This window comes from Condylura cristata, unplaced genomic scaffold, assembly GCF_000260355.1.
Source record: "Condylura cristata isolate star-nosed mole 26May11 unplaced genomic scaffold, ConCri1.0 scaffold00030, whole genome shotgun sequence".
NCBI classification, from domain to species: domain Eukaryota; kingdom Metazoa; phylum Chordata; class Mammalia; order Eulipotyphla; family Talpidae; genus Condylura; species Condylura cristata.
In genome coordinates this window covers 26,854,888-26,867,597 of record NW_004567131.1, presented here as the reverse complement: position 1 = coordinate 26,867,597, position 12,710 = coordinate 26,854,888, and the positions used below count along the sequence as shown (strand labels likewise).

The window sequence follows — 12,710 nt, the reverse complement described above, 5'->3', positions numbered from 1 at the left end:
AAGTTCAGCAATGAGAAGAAGCAGGCTTGATAATGTCTGGCAATGAAAGGGGAAGAAAGCTAGACTGTCCCAGAAACTATCAGGACAGGAGGGTTGTATTTTTAGACGAGGGTAAAACTAGACAGTTTTTGTATATAAATAAGAAGGAGCTGCAAAGAGGAAAACTGAAGCTATACGTGGGGAGAGAGAAACAGATTAAAGGAACATTGTAGTAATGTAGAGCATGCACTTCAGTAGGTCTCGCCAGTAAAACTCCCTGCAGTCACAGACATTCTCTGCCCTAAGTCATATGAGCCCCGTATGACTCTGGAGGACTTGAAATGTGGCTAGTGCAACTGGAGCATTAACATTTTAATTTCATTAATTTTTAATTAATTTAAACAAATCTTCACATGTAGCTAGAGGCTTCTCTACTGGGGCTAGCACAGATCTAGCATATCAGTAGTTAATTTAGGAAAGGGGTGAATATTGTGAGATAACCGGATGAGTTTCAGGAAAAGTTGAGGTTAGAGATGATAATATCTGCAGGAACTCAAAGAGCTTTATTTTTTTCTATAAAATAGATGACATTATTTGTTGACAGGGTTAAGATAAGGAACATGAAAGATGTGTGGGAATTTTAGAGAAGAATCTAAGATGGATGATAGGAATCTCAGTAGAGCTGAGGATACTGCAGAGGTAAGAAAATGCATTTAGTTTAGGTCTCTGCCTTCCTGTCTCATGGCTGTTTTCAGTAGCATTCGCAAACCTGTGAGAACAAAATAAGAACAGGAGAGCAAGTTTAGAGGAGGCTTTTGGAATACTGATATGGGAGAAATCTAGTGAAGTCAATAAATGCCAACCACAGATCTGTATGAAGCTAGTACAAAGCAAGTAACTACAGAAAAGACATGAATGAGGACTTGGAGGCTGGAGATTGTTAGAAGGGTGAAGAGCAGATTACTTAGATGTCAGACTGAGGAAGAAAAGCAAGGTCATAAATTTCACATTCGTAAGAATTGTAGATTTTGGCTGTAGAGTTTTCAACCAGGAAATGAGATTTTAGAAGAAGCCATAAGATTAAGAAATGAAAGCTGTCAGATGAGAGTAATATACAAGGCTGATGTATTTCCAAGTTGATGGCAAGGAATTTCAGCATCCCATAGTTCTTTTGTTTTTGCTCCAATTTGTTTGCAGTGTGGCTTGCTCCACACTGACTAACTCAACTTTGAATGCATATAGTCTCTTAGTAGTTCAAATTTGAATAGTAAAAGTAGGGTTTATTTTACTATTAAACTGGTTTCAATAAATGCCCACTTATTTACCAATGGATGCCATTTTAAGTTTTAAAGCACGGGTTTGCAGATGTATTTACAGGTTTTTATGTTGCAGTTGTTAAATTTTAGCTACTGACATCATCAGATACAAGTTTATAAAAAGCATTTAATAAATCGTTTTGTTTTGTTTAGAAAAACTGAAGAGAAACACTTAGTAACTACTTTGGATAATATGTTCCTCTTCAGTAAAGAAGTCTTCTCTTCATTTAAAAACTCTGAACTTTCCACCCGGTAACAGGGATCTCCAGAGCCATTTGTGAAAGAACATAAGAATCCCCAGAACTTGGAAATAAACACGGATTGGTGTTTATTTGTGTTAGTTTAAATGTAGTAGCCCGATGTGTCAGAAAACTGAATCTGTAACACTTAAGGTAGACGAAGCAAGCAAGTAATATCAGCTAACATGGCTTTAATCTACTAAGTAGCTTTAAATCCAAAAGATCAAAGGAAGTTATAACGAAAAACAGTCTGTGGTGCAATTTCCCTGTAGAAGCAGGAAAAGGCTAGAAATTACATGTCACCTTCATATCCTGGCTTGCTGACCTTGTGCTCAAATCAAACCGCTCTGTATGCCAGCTGTTACCATTATTAAGACCTTGCCCCTAGGGGTTAAGTAGGAAGAAAAACTCTCCTGTCCTATAGAAGAGCAAACACTGAAAGTTCCAGCCCCTAACATGCCTAATTCGCAGCAATCTGCATGTGCTTGTCATTCAGCGGTCCTGCCCCTTCTGGGGTTGCGCCTTCTTCCTCACCGCTCCTGGCTGCGCGCTTTCGCTGGGCTGTTACTGCAGCCACTCTCGGCTGTTTCCACTGCCATCATTTGCAGACCAAACCGAGCCAGGGGAGTTTCTTTTTTGAACATAAAGGTAATACAATGACTCATGATTCTGTATGTGTGAATTTGTTATTTGGGAAGAGCTCATTTAAAAAGTGGACTTTGTTCTGGGCTTCTAGACTCGTGTTTAAAATTCCAGCTTACAGGTTCCCCCCCCCCCCAGTGTAAACTTTGAGCAGCGTTTGGATGCACTAAACTCTTCTGAAGTTTACTTGAGTTATATTCTAGCTTAACAGTAGGGTAATGTAAGCCGCTGCTTAGATGTATTAAAATGTGCTTTCTTTATAAAGCTGGAAGGAACCCTCATATTTATAACTGTCGGTTGTTTCTTGTCTTGAAATTCTTTAGCTATCAGCTAAGTCAGAGAATTGGAAAAGTATGTGCTTTTAGCGTTACAAGTTGGCAGAAAAAATAGATACAGAATAATAAGGACCTCTCTAAATATTTCAGAAAACAGCTAGGTATTAGTACCTTCCAGTCTGTGCAAATAGAAGTTTAGTGAAGATAGTCACTGAGACCTAAGCTTCTGCAAGTTTAATTCTTATCAATGTTCATTTCAAATACACAACTTGGTATACAACTTTCAGTTGTATTTAAGGTCACTGAATGTCTCATGTGTTGTAAACATTTTAATTGTAGCATTGGATATATACTATCAACCTACAGTAGATAATTGGGTTTACTGCCTACAGAAGTCAGAATATATTTGCTGTATTTACTTTCATTTAAAATGGGAATGAGTGATTTATGAAAAAATTCAAGCCACCTTAACTTATGAAATATTTGCATGACTGATAGTAAAGTGTAAGTTTAAAAAATTAAATAGATAGAAATTTTGCAAAAACAGAGGCAGCTCACATAAATCTTTGACCACAAATGACTTTCCTCAGTGATAATGCAAAAAAACAAAACAAAACAAAAACAACCCAGAACATACTTTATCTTTAGCAGATATTTTTATTGAGAGGAAAAAGAGAAATATGTCTTTTTTTTTTACCTACAAGAGGGTTATTTTAGATCTTAGTATTTATAATTAAGAAAATTCCAGTCCCCTTTGATGGCTAGGAAGTCACTGAACTATGTAAATAAGCTCTGAACTAATGAGTGTTTCACTTGTAGACACTAGGTCTACTATTTCCCATGGTTTTAATGTCCACTGACACATTTCTCCTTTTTAAAAATGTTAATAAAATAGTATTTTGGTATTGTTTAATTTAAAACGTTCCTCTTTAATATTAGAATGTTTTCATTGCCCCAAATCTGCAATATTAGAATATTTTATAGGCTCTTACTTCATTTGTAACTTTATTTCAGTAGACAAAAATAAGGCAGAACAATTTTTATGTATTTTCCATGCTTTGTCTAGTTTACATTATAGATTTGAATTATAGAACTATTGTGAGCATGAATATTTGTACTGTGAAAAAAATGTTTAATGATTGTCTGAAATGATTGACCACAAAACAGTTTAGAAAACACGTTAACTTTGCCTCATCTGGGAAATATATGTATTATAAAATTGAGTCAGCTAACATTTTAATCTAATCCCAGTTGTCTTCATAGTTTTTATTGAAACAATCGAGCCTGTTTGGTAACCATTGAGAGATCTCTTTGTCAGTGTTTGCTGTGTACGAGTTCTCTACCTTTCACCCCAACTGCTCTGGTTTCTGTGATGGCATTTGAGCACTCTATGTGATTCTTACAACTCTTTTATAAAGTCAGTATGTGTGATGGACAGCCTTGACATATTGACTGTATGACATTTCTTGTTTTTCAAAAATTGCAGTGTTTTCTGATCACTTTTTAATATACGATATAAAGCTATTTAGGCTCAAGACAGATGAGCTGCTATGTAAGATTTTTGGGAAAAAAAAGAAAAAATGAAAGTAAAATAGAAAAATAAGAATTGAGGAAAAGAATGACCATTTGTTCTTTCCATCTTAATTTCTACACTTTTATCATTTTAGTCAGTTAATCAGACCTAATGTTTAACACCCAAGAAAAGTATTCACAAGAAATACAGTAGGTGCTTATCATATGCTTGCTAATTAAGGATCTTCACTTGTTTCACTGGAAAATATGACTTAATTGCCTTTGTGGAATAAACAAAAATCCTAACACAGTAAATATACTTTTAGTTCATCTGATATATACACTACAAAGCAAATGGCAGAAATCATGAACATTTATAATAATTTAAGAAATAGATAAAGATTTATGAAAGCTGTAAATTAATTCAGAGTTAATTTACTGATCCAATTCAAATAAGAAAAAAAAAGTCTATGAATTTGATGTTTTCCTTAGCTTAAAGTAAATCTCAGTCCCTTAAGTAAAAGGGTGTCTTTGTGTTTCATACAAATACCTTGAAGAATGTTTCCCAAGTTGCTCAGCAGATGAAAGAATACCCTTGAGACATTATTTGCTGGACTTTACCAGGAAGAACCCATTTGGGGAGCTACTCTAGGAAATTTGATTTGCTACTTCTCAAACTTCACAAAACAGCAGGGAGTGGAATCTGGTATCAGATACTTAGCATTTGTTAGAAAAGCTTAGATAATTCTAAGTGCACTGTTTTAAAAAACCCCAACATGTTACCATCTAAATCAAACAACTTTCCAGTCTTTTATGATGGCTTGATCTCATTTTTTTGCTTTATGAAGGACATTTAAAAAATTCCCCCACATTCTTTTGCTTCACAATATATGGGAGTAAAATTCTCTTGGCTTGATTTCCCTCAGTGATGGTTTTTTTCCTTGGAACTGCTATATTTTGAGGTTTTGAGATGTGTAAAGTATTAAACATTCATGGTGTCTTTAGACATGCTTGTGATCTGTTCAACTACATTAGTTAAGCTTGGTAATATGATCCTGTTTACTGGAAAGAGTTATAAGGGTACAGATATATTGCTCAATTGTAAAATTGCCTATTTTGTGATCTTAGTTGAGACACAATGGTTACAGAACAAATCTTATGGTCCAAAGATGGACCTTTTACAACTCGAGGGCCCATTATTTCCAAAATATCATATAATTCTTATTTGTCAGGGACCTGGGACTAGAGTAGAGTAGGCTGCAGATACTGACCCCACAACTGGAAAGCTGAAGATGCTTAAAATACAGCCAGAAATCTTCCTTTGCTTTCCTTTCCTTTTCTTTCTTTCTTTTTTTTGCTGGCATAAAACTTTAGAGAACATGATCTCTGATGGAGAGACCTGGAACTTCCTTTTGGAGATTGATGTGGGAGTGGGGTGGTGGTGGTTTGCAAGTATACTCTTTCTTGATGGTTAAATAAACTCATTACTCAAATTGTCTATATCCTAAACTTTATTCGGATGACTCCTAAATAACCAAGGCGTTGTTTCACGTTTCCAGAGCATTGTTCAACATGAATTCAGTGCTGTTATCTCTTGGACTAATATCTCATTAAGTCTTCCCCTTCAGTGCACACTCCCCCCCCCCCCATATAACACCAGAAGTACTGTAGAGGAAACTGGTTTTCATTCAATCAAAGAAAGAAGTGAAGATAATCTAAATGAATCTGGTGCTATATCTGGCAATTTTAATTTTTCTTCTGTATCACAAGCTCATCTATAAATACCACAAATGGTTTTTGTAAAACTGCAACATGTAACATTTATTATTTTTAATGATTTTATAAATATATTATCATATTTGAGAGATTATATAAAATATTAGGTAGTATTCAAAGGTAGTATTTGTTACCATAAAGTTCTTGACATTATAAATTTGATGGACAGACAGTAAGCTTTCTCTCTCTTTTTTAACATACAGTAAGTTTTCATTGAATAAGAAGAGTGATCTGTCACCCTCAGATTTCCTAGTATCTATCAGTTTGCACTTTCATAGTGTGGTGGGAAACATATGAATGCCTAATAAATGGTTATGAAATGTATGAAATACATTATAAAATGTATGCATTGGGATATACATTCTTAAATATATAATACTATTTCTTTGAGAAAATGAGTTCTAATTTATTGCAATTTATGTATAAGGAGGAAATAACTTTATAAATGTTCTTATTGAAGGAGAGTGATGTCAAGGTTTATGAACTCGAAGACAATATAATTGTTTCAGAAGTAGACACAAATACTATAATGATACTGTTCTTTCTAGTTCCTTAAAAGTACCTGATTCTTTTATAAAGTTGCATTTTGTTGTCAGGTCACAGTTACATTACTTGAAGTAGTGCAAGTGCTACATGACACCCTCTGGCGTCCACCCACTGGCCTGCCTTTCAGACTTCTGTACCATGTTATAGAGGTGGTTGATAACTCTTCTTAGTTAAGCAAAGCATGTCTCTATGCACTTGAATGCTGAATTTTGAAACTGTCTTGGGAAATAGTGAGTTCAGAAGCTATTTCTCCTGTGGACCTACAGAGTGAATTTTATATCAGTCATCTTTAGTGGTCCTGTGAAAGCTAGTTGAACTTGGCATTGCCAGAGAAGCATCTGTTGAGGTAGTGGAAAAGTCCTACTTTTAGATTTCTTACTGGTCGGAGATTAAATTCCAATTGTGTGATTTGAATTAGTTATATTTTAATATTTTTGACCTTCAGGTTTTTCTATAAGTAGTTTAATAGTATCTCCATAGAATTAATGTGAAGAAAGTGACATAGTGAGGTAAAGCCCTCTAAAGGGGGAAAATATTCCTAAAGATAAAGCCTGGCTGATACCCTTTTGTCATCCAACATTAGTAGGCTTACTATAAGAAGATGCTTAAAATACAATTTTTTTGGTGCATTTAGAGAACCTATTTTCTGGGCTTAGCACTGTTACCAGTGATCAGAAATGAGGTTACTATTTTAGGATAAACATCAAGTTGTTATAGAGGACCCAGTTCATATAAAAACAGGTAAAACTGGATGTAGGTAATTGCCAGAATGCCTTTACAATTGGTTTAAACAAGACTTCAGGTACTCATCTTCTGAAACCCGGTAGCACCTCAGAGAAAAAACTTAATTCACTCAGTTAATTGAACAAGATACTTCGATCTATATATGAGTTAAGCAAAAAAGATTAAAATCTGACCATTTTCTTATTATATATCATTTTCTTGTTATACTCACAACAGTTTGGGAATAGTGAGAGATAAACTTAGTTTAAACTAGAACCAAAATAAGTTCTTAGTAGAATTATAAGTTAAAGGATGGGGTTGTTAAAATTTGTTATGCTTCTTTACCTTCATCAGAATAATGAACTTTTACCTGTCACTGTTACCTTTCCCCACCAGGTTGATCCATTCTGCTTTAATTGTTTATCAGTTTGCCATTAATTAGTCCTTTTTCTCCTGTAGCCTCCCCACCTAATTTGCGGTTTTGCAAAGAGTATTCTAGAATCAGTAGTGTGGGCATGTTGTTGGAAGCATGTTGCCCCCTCCAGATGCCATTTTATGAGACTGCATTTTAACCACATCCAGTTTTCATGTTTGAGAAGCACTGGTTAGTGTTTGGTATTTACTTAGTGAAACTGCCTTTGGGACCATCACTCTTCTGAAGATTGGCTACAACATAGGATGTAACCCAGTACTGACATTTACTGTTCAGTTTGGTGTTATGGATCTAATGAAGCATAGGGTTATTTTAGGATGCATCACCTGAACTTATGAAATGCATAAGTCCTCAAAACCTTGACATTGGGTTTCCTAGCCTTACCATTTGAGACTGTGTCTCAAGTTTTCTTTTGCCAAATGGAGTAGTAATACCTGCCACACCTGTTTTTCTGAGGGCTCTTAGGAGGATCAGCTCAAGTGAGATCATGTGTGGAAGTGTTTGGCATTCCCGAAGAGGTGTACTATTGTAACTATTGGTGGGGATGAGGATATGTTCCTTCAGGCTACATGAGCCCTGTGTTTGTTAAAGATAGTGATGACTTTGCTAAGGAGTTGCTGTGGTAATTGGAACAGGCCTGTGTATTCTCTTCAGCATTACATTTAGATTTGAACTTGATAGTTTTCTGGCCACAGTAACAATACTGACTTCCAATTTCCTGTAGTTACAATGAGATTTCAAAATGCTTTTAGATGTGTTTGTACTTTGGGAGTCACCTAAATAGTTTGATTGTATCCTTTGAGTAAATTATGTTTCATTAACATATTTTGGTGTGTAATATGTAGACAAGTAAAATTTCCATAATTCAAACAGACCTCACTAAGATTATAAGATAGTATTTTCGATGAGATACTACTTTTTGTCTTTGAAACAAGTTGACATCCGTATGTTTTATAGGTGTGCGTTTTCTGAGTTCAGAAGCACAGAAGGATGTAACTGAAACTTCCAATCACATCAACTCTGATTTCTTTTCTCTACATTTCAACTGATTGAAATGTCTCAATATTTCTTCTCTGTGATGCTTCCTTAATGCATGTAGATCTAGTCATAGTACTACTTTTGGTTTATAGTTTGGGTCCAACAAATAATCTTACATGTTTCAAAAAAAATTTGGGTGCTGTGAGACATGTAATGTGTATTGAAATCTTTTTCTCAATAGCTTGCATTCTTCTATTCTTTCTCCTTAGCTGTTTTCACCTCCTGCTTTATTCAATTATTTGATATATTATGTAGAATATTATCGTAAGAGCAAACATTAAGCAATGTTAAGATATAGCCAGTGAATTGACATTTAGTTATTCTTTAGGGTAAGGTAAGTTTGTTTCTATTTTACATTTTAATAATTATCTTTTGTTCATTGTTAGTCACCTTACTAGCATCTTTATAGATGGTTTTATTAATGAATTACTACTATAAATAGGTCACATTTATAGTAAAAATTACAAGCAGTACAAAAAGTAAAATGTGAAAGTCTTATGTGCTTCTAAATAACCCAATCGAACTATCTAGCATGAAACACTTTTATCATTTCGTATGTCCTTCTAGAAATTATCTGTGTTTATCCTAACCTTTTCTATGTTGTCTCTTCTCAACCCACCCCTTTCTTAATCAAATGAACTCATACCATATAGATTGTTCTGCAGTTAGTTTTTTTTTTAACACATAAAGATGTTTTTTGAACATCTTTCTATAACAATATATTGAGATCTAGCTCATTTGTGTGTGTGCGTGTGCAGTATACTCAGTATATGGCTATGACAGAGGAGACTGTTTCCAATTTTCAGTGGTACAGTCAACATCTTTATCCTTATATTTCAGACATTGCTCTTCATGTATACCTCCAAAATAAGTTCTTAGTAGAATTATAGGTTAAAGGATGGGGTTTTAAAATTTTTGATAAGTAGTACCATCTTGCTCTCCTAGAAGATTTCAAACCAGATTCAACTCTAAGAAGAATCAAGACTGTAAGAGTGCAATTAACTTTACCCAGATTCTCAAAGTTAGTAACTAGTAGAGTCGACAACCAAACTCAGACCCAACCAGGGCATGCTAAGCCAGAGATGTCGTTCTAAAGCATAATTCTGGTTTTCAACCTAAAAAGCACCATCCTGTAATTTTATATTCTTATCACTCACTCAAGTGATAATGATAATTCTGTTATAAATACATAGCCCTTTGTGACTGCTGGGACCATTTTATTTTCTTATAGAAATCTTTTGAGATGGACATTGATTATTATCTTTAGAATCATTTGAAGAACAAAATAAGGTACAAAGAAAAATTACTAAATTACAAAATGTAATCAAGGCCTTGGCCAAAAGTCTTAAATCCCCCCAAACTGCCAGTACATAAAAGTGCTGGTAGAAGAGGTGAAATAGAGGGTGTAAGATTAGTGGCTTTGAATGTATTGATATTGGCATATTATATAAGAACAACAGAAAATACACCAAAATAGCTGGCCACAGGACCCCATCTCACACCTCAAGCCAGTGCCTCAAGAATAGCTTTCCTTTGGCTGGCCTGTGTGTTATAGCCCTGGGGGAAACAGGTGACTTCAAGCCTGTCTTTTTTTTTTTTAAAGATTTATTTATTTGCACATACAGAACTGGGGTGGTGAGAGGCTTCACCAGAGACAGAGCGGGGAGCAGAACAGGCAGATCTATGAAGTACACTGCTGAGGGGAGCAGCGGGCGGGCCAGGAGAGGTCTGCCACGCCATGTGGTCACCTCCGGGGCAGGTGGGAATTGAACTCATGCGGAAGTGCCTTCAGATTCTCAGTGCTGTGCTTTAACCCGCTGCGCCACCAGGGAGGGCCTAAGGCCTGTCTTTTAAAGTAAGTTAAACTTGATCCAAATATCATTATTATTATTATTATTTTCTTTCATTATTATTTTAAACCCTGCCTATAAATACTATCATCACTGCATTTATAATCACATGGCATTATATTTATCATAATAATTCTTTTTATTATGTTTACTCTTCCTCTGTGTTTTCTCTGAATTCTCTTTACCCCAAGCTCAGGCTGAATTTTTTTTCTCATTTGTCTCAATTCTACAGAAATAATATGTTCTGTGCAGTCTTCAGGTCAATTCTTGACTTAAGTTAAAACTTCACTGTTTTCCTGGCCACCTGGATTTCCTACACAAGTATAGCCACTGAATTTAATGCATATACATTTCTTAGAACAAAGTTTTTTTTTCTGTTTTTGCTTTTCATTATTTTTCACTTACAACTCACAAGTTATTTATAAAGTCAATTTGATTGTTTTCATTTTATGATTAAAGAAACTGAATCATAGAAAGCTCATGTGACTTGCTTCAAATACAAGCCAAAGTCAGAGTTATAATTATTCTTTACTATCCATTAGTTCCTACTTCATTACAAGAAGTTTTCAAAGTTATGAAACAGGTTGTGTTCCAAAAATTCATTTCTAAGTCAGTTATTTGGCACACGAAGTGCATTTTACCACAGTGGGGGAAAATGTTATAAATGGTGATTAGGTCCTTTGGCTGGTCTACAAAAATCTATTAACTCTTATGTAACTACAAAATGGTGAATTTGCAATAAAACGAAAGAGAATGATAGTTGTGACTCTAGTTACAAAGAAAAAGAAAAGTTTCTTTCCTGAAGCAAAGTAGGTTCAATTAGAAGATTTAAGACTGAAATTGTGGAGAGTGTACAGGTTATTTCAGAAGTGAATGGTCCTCTGTCTTCAGTTCAGAGTCGCTTTACAACTTTGAGAATTTTTGTTACTAGATACTTCTCACAAATACAAACTCACCCTGCAACATAACTAGATAGATTGAATTAAATACTCACAAAAATTAGACTGAGATGATATTAACCAACTGAGAGGATAAACAAAACCAACAAAATGGAAAATGTATTCCCTCTTTTCAGCTTCCTGATGAAAAGGTCAGGAGGAGGTGTTGGTTTTTCCGTTCAGCCCAACAGATCCCTTCAGCAGGGTAGCTTGGCTGAGATCTAGAGAGAAGACTTGAGAGCCAGAGTGGAGGTGATCGGAAGTGTGTGTGTTCAGTAATTTCTCTCTGTGGATTATTTGTACAGTGAGAGTTTCTAATTCTGGGAAGTGACTGTGTTTATCTCATCTAGCTATTGCCACGTCCAATATCTCCACTGTCTTTCACAGAAGTATACAAGTAAACTCCTTAAATTTCAGTTAACTTTCTAAAAGTTCTAGTGCTTCTTTAGATGCCCAATAATTTGTTTTATTGTTTTTCAGAGCATTTGGGTACAGATTTCTCTTTTGTTAACAGCAAAAGGGAGGATATTTTCTTTAATGAATGCAAGCTTATAGGAGCAGATCTTGCTGAGATGGCACATTAAGAAAGTGATGGAAAGAAGATTAGTTTTTGCCTCCTGGGTCAGATTAAGGCTTTTGCCAGTATATCTATCCTGCCTTCCCACCACTTGAATAATACCAGTCTGCTGGTATTATTCAGCAGACTGAATAATGCTGATGTTTATATAACTGAATGTGTTTGTGTGGGGGTGGGGGGGAGGTGTGTGTGTGTGCATGTGTGCACGTTTGAGAAAATTTATCCAAAAGGTAAACAAATTGATAATGATAAATTGGCATCCTATATAGTACAATGAGTGTTTTCAGAGTTCCAGTATTCAGATGGAACTTTACATGCATTTTTCTGGTGTGATCTGCTCAGGAATGTCTCTGTTGAGTAATTTCTATATTGGGTGAAAATCTGCATAGGAATTTTCTTCATGGATGATCTAGGTTTGTCATGTTAGATACTAAGTATTCAGACTGAAAAGAGATAATTTCTTTTGGATACTTGTGTATTTGCCAGAGGTATGGGGAGACTATAGAGAGATTTCTCTAGAAGCTGTTTTGTCTACTTAGAAGAATGTCATACCAGAAGGGCTAGTGAGCCAAATTATGGTTTTCTCTTTCTCTTGGTAAAGTGAATAGCATTTAATGACTTATTTTTCTTACTGCAAATTCCCAAATTGTGTGTGTGTTGTTCCTCAGGGGTAGTCAGTGGGCAAGGGGTAAGGAAGGAGATTTGCTTTTGCTTTTGTTCATGGACTGGACAGAACATGCACACTGGTTATTATACGATTTTCTTTTAAGTTGAAGGCCTGGACCCTTTGATGAAAGGAAAAAAACCTCATTTGAGGCAAATTCCAGATGAGTTTTTTCCCTCATCTGCAAATAATGCCATATAAC

At 35.2% G+C, this 12,710-nt stretch overlaps 1 protein-coding gene across 10 annotated transcripts in view; it reads left to right on the top strand.

Moving 5' to 3' along the window:
* DISP1 (dispatched homolog 1 (Drosophila)) overlaps window positions 1-12,710 on the top strand; it is a 141,633-nt gene that overhangs the window by 80,736 nt on the left and 48,187 nt on the right. The window contains exon 1 of one of the 10 annotated variants that reach the window (XM_012731381.1): window positions 2,095-2,182. The exons of 8 other annotated variants lie outside the window; for them this stretch is intronic. The gene's annotated coding sequence lies outside the window, so the exon portion shown is untranslated. Of the gene's footprint in view, window positions 1-2,094; window positions 2,183-12,710 lie in introns of those variants that run through there. One more of the 10 variants, XM_004691335.2, reaches the window with a different exon arrangement.